General features: G+C 45.7%; 1 long non-coding RNA gene across 1 annotated transcript; it reads left to right on the top strand.

Moving 5' to 3' along the window:
• Positions 1-267: 267 nt before the first annotated feature.
• Positions 268-4,385, top strand: LOC142908467 (uncharacterized). Its single transcript, XR_012931798.1, has 2 exons — positions 268-354; positions 2,419-4,385. It is a non-coding gene; the product is annotated as an uncharacterized LOC142908467 (long non-coding RNA).
• Positions 4,386-4,658: the final 273 nt, after the last annotated feature.

Here is a 4,658-nt window from a genome sequence, read left to right as displayed (position 1 = left end):
GCTATATTTTTTCGCCTGATGATGGTTGCTTGTGTTGCGATCGAAACGTCGTGATCTATTATTTTTTCTACCGACATGACTTTACCGAAAGAACCAAAGAGTATTGTGATTGTAATTTTGATTGTGATCGTTGTGGTGGAGGTGGTGATATTGATGGTTGTGTTAACGATAGCGGTGATTTTGGTGGTTGTAATGGTGGTATTGATGGTGGTAATGGTGGTTGACTATTACCCCTCTCGTGTCCTTACTTCCACAACCAATTTTAAGAATCTGCCGGTGTCTGTGCTGGAGGTGGACGTCTGGATATCTGTGCGGTCTGGAGCGGTGGACAATAGACTCCTGCAGCTCAACCAGGTGGATGCACTGGGCAGGGAGCAAGATGGTAGTGGCCTTAGAGACCCACTTACTCCCACAGAGAGCCATAGACTCACTCAGAGAGAGCACTCACACAGAGAGCCAAAGTCTCACTGACACAGAGCCATAGACTCACTCACATGGAGACACATAGACTCACTCAAACAGAGAACCATTGATTAACCCACACAGAGAACCATAGAGTCACTCGCACAGACTCACACAGAGAGACATAGACTCACTCACGTAGAGGACTATATGCAGTACATCCTCGTCTTTTATGTAATGTGTTTCGCTTAGCGCACACCACACCCACTATAACTCGAGTAGCACATGACGGGCTGCTCTTATGAGTGGTGTGGGTGTTGGCAGCGTTGTTCTGTATTGCTGGGAGCTGATGCTGTACCGGTGTGCACTTTGTTACGTGGCGTGTCATCCTCTTCCTCAGCCTTTGTTCCAGCATCTGTGTGTAGTGTCATCTCACTCACTCCCTTATAGTTTTCACTCATCATATCTCCCTTTCACGTCCTTTGTATGTATATTGATGAATGTAACACAATTTTTTATTATTATTTGGCTGCTATAAATTTCCACGTCATAAGCTACTTCATTCATCTATAATTTGTGGCCAGTTCGCTTCTGAAATAGAAGCTAATAGCTTAGAGGGCTTTACTAGGTAAGATAAAAATAGTTTATTTTTATTTTTTTGTGATTTGCTTACCTTTCCTATACTTTTCACTTCGATTGTGTTGTTGCATCGTTTGTTCTTGTAACTTTCTGTACCATCCCAACTGGAAATCTGTGAAAAAGGGCTTTTTAGATTCCTCCAGTATAAATAAAGATTATAATATAGATCTTCTACATATACACAACACATTTAAAATAAACATAGAAAACAGTGTACTGTACTCTCAATTAAAAATAATAATAAAAGTTATATTGTGCTAAAATGGAGTCTCCCCCTTTACCGTTTTTCCTTGTAGAAAAGTTTTCTGCTTGACGTAAAATAGCTTTAAGCAGCAATTTTCGACAACGCAACCCCCGCGTTAAGCAAGGATATGTTGTACTCACTTACACAGAGAGACATAGACTCCAACTTGATTTGGCACTTTCGTGACTGCAGGAATTACTCTTTGGTTATTTCGGTAAAGTCACGTAGACATAGACTCGCACAGAAAGCCATAAACTCACTCGAACAGAGAGACTTGGAGTCAATCACACAGAGCCATCGACTCATTCAAACACAGATGATGATAACAGATACCCATGAACTCACATTGAGACCCATGGACTCACACAGAGACCAGTAAACTTACCAGACCTGTAGACTCACAGACACGCATAGACTTAGAGAGAGGTATAGACTTACACAGAGACCCATAGACTTACAGAGAGGTAAAGACTTATACAGAGACCCATAGACTGGTGAGCGAGATTTGAACTCGGATCACCAGATTTGTAGCACAGCACATTCGCCGATACACTACCGTTCACCTTACACACTCACACACGCACTCACATGCTCACTCATTCACGCAACCAGACGCTCACTTACACATTCAATCAATCACTCAATCACTCACACACTCGCGTTTTATTGCATGTAGCAATATCTTCAGGAGCTAAATGTCAATTATTGAGGTCTGTTAAGATAAGCGAGTGTGTGGGTGTGTGGATGACATAGCAATAGTGGGTGAGTAGGTGAGTGAAGAGGTGAGCTCAGTAGCATGTTGCAGGTCTTCCCCAGGACAAGGCGGGTCATATTTAGGGTGTGTAACATGTTGATTGACTGGGTTGAGTGTTGTGTTTGTGAGCGAGTAGGTGAGCTCACTCGAATGTCGCAGGTCTCGCCCAGCGTTTTCCAATCAAAGATTAAACAGATGAATGAGTGGTGGGATTTTTGTTATTGTTTTCAGGTGAGCAGCACCACCTTAACACAAATATCTGTATTACACCTTCATCCATGTAATAGCTGTGTCCATCTTACACCTCCATTTTCTTAGAAGCCTCTGGATTTGACATAGGGCATCTTTTTCTGTGTGTGTGTGTGTCTGTGTGACCCAGTCCTGGACCTTCCCTCGGTCGACTCACCCTCTAAAGAGTACCTGGTGCAGTGTCTATAATAAACATCAGCAATTGGGAGATACAAAGGTGGCCGCGTGCATGGTGTTGGCCACGTCACATCCCCACAGCGGATTTTGGCGAACCATCGAACAAAGGCGGTCGCTGCATCACGCTTTCAACAGCGCTTCTGCTTCTGTCTCGAACGCTCTTCCTTCTGATATTAGAAGCCACTGGAGCTGTGCACTTTTACATCTAGATTGAAAACTCATTTCTTTAGAACTACTTTTTGTGCTTACTTTGTTGCCCTTCCCCTGCACCTCCGATTAGCACGGTTGGCTATGTACCGTGCAAAAGAAGTTCAACATACAAAATACATACCACCCCCTCGTGTGTTCCACAGCACAAGGCTCCACAACTTGCCCTAACATGTCTATTGAGGCTACTTTGGTGACCTGTGTGTGTGCATAATTAATTATCATTATTTTATTAAATGGCCTTCATCAACAAAGGACACGAGTCCATTGGCACCGCACGATGTTCGTGCTGAGAGTGAACGTGGCACTGGGGGAGGCTCCGGAGTTGGGCCTCTTCAGGGCGACTGGCGATAGAGTGGAGAAGTCGAGGTGAGAGTGACTCGGGGAATGGGGGTGAGGTGAGTGGAGGGGTGACTCGGGGAGTGAGATTAGTGGAGGGGTGACTAGGGGAGTGGACGTGCACCTGATTATGCACGAATGTGAGTGGACTGCCCATGCATTCATCATCATTATGGGCATCATCACCAGTGGTAAATCCACTGTTTGATGAAGGCCTCCCCAAACCAACGTCACTTCTCGTGACGCCTGCGCTGTGACAATCGGCCCCAGCACCTCCTGTGCATGAGCTTCCCACCTCCTCCTCCCCTCCAAGTTACTCTTGATCATCAGCCATCGTCACTTCCAGAAACGTTTTCATCTGCGTGTTGCTCTTTCCTTCTCATCATGGTCAACATGAGGAGGGATCTTACCTCTGTGTATGTTCTCTCATCTGCGCGTTCCTCTGTCTTGGTGTGATTTCGAGCACGCGTCTCTGCATGCTTCTCTGCGCAGGGTTTGTTCTGTATGTGTTTTTTGAGCTGGTGGCCGCGTCTGAACCGTGTCGTACCCGTCAGGATGCCACTCAATACAAAACAAATGGAAGGAGTGAAATTATCTTGGGACCACAGCCTTGTCTCAATTCTTCACCCCTGGTGTACAAGTCAGCAGCTGGGACCATCACTGCTATCCATTAACATGTACGGGCTGCTAAGGATTCTCTTCATCTCTGGGTCTCTACCTCTAAATGATGACTCTGAGTATTGACCGCAGTGCATTTCTCAGCTCTATCGAGTACCCGGTAAGATCGAGAAACTCTCAGCTCACACGGTGGCTTCGGGTGATCAGCCAATGAATACATCAGGATGTGCACCCTCATGAATAACAAACGTGCATTGCGGAAGGTGCCGACTGACTGCCATGCTGCATACTGCTGTATAAATAACCCACCCACACATGCACAAGCCTGTGTGCACAAGCCTGTGTGGGTATGCGTATTATCCGGTAATTGTATAGTGTTTCGCGTATTGCGCTATGAACTTGGCAACACCAGTACCGATGAACTAAAGTGGTTTTGGGCTAACCCGAGGTCGACTCAGCCTCCAATGAGTACCTGGTGTGGTGTGTAAACATCACTACTCAGGAGATAAAGGCGGCCAGGCATGGTGCTGGCCACCCTCCCCATTGTGTACCATGCTGGCTTTCATAGTTGCTCGCTAAAAGCACTTGCCTCAGGAGTCCGTTGAGGTTATACAGACAACCTTTGTGTTTGTGTTTAATGTTTTAATTGGTAGCGGTGTAATTTTAAATGTAAAATTTTTTCATGGCCGACTTGCACTTTGGCCACTTCCAGACCCAACAAATAAATCTGTTCCTTTTCTTGGTGGCGGTGGGTGACGGTGGTGGCGGTGGTGGCTTTGGTGTATATTTATAGAGTGCCTTCTCTCTTGACATAACAAGCACAAGGCAGTGACAGAATGGAATGATTTAGATGGCAGGGGTGTATAAAGTTTGAGGAATAAGTGACAGCGATAGACAGTAATGGGATCGGAGAAGAGTAGGGACGAGAAGGAGTGGAGGCTTAAGGGGAGAGAAGAGGTAGATAATGGGCAATGGAGAAGAGGTGGGGCTTTAAGGCAGGAATGGAAGAAGGTTAAGTAGAGGGACCAT

Source organism: Petromyzon marinus (genome assembly GCF_048934315.1).
Source record: "Petromyzon marinus isolate PM22_M1 ecotype Great Lakes invasive population chromosome 84 unlocalized genomic scaffold, UKy_Petmar_22M1.pri1.0 chr84_unloc.4, whole genome shotgun sequence".
In the NCBI taxonomy this organism is placed as follows: Eukaryota; Metazoa; Chordata; class Hyperoartia; order Petromyzontiformes; family Petromyzontidae; genus Petromyzon; species Petromyzon marinus.
This window is presented reverse-complemented; position numbering and strand designations above follow the sequence as displayed.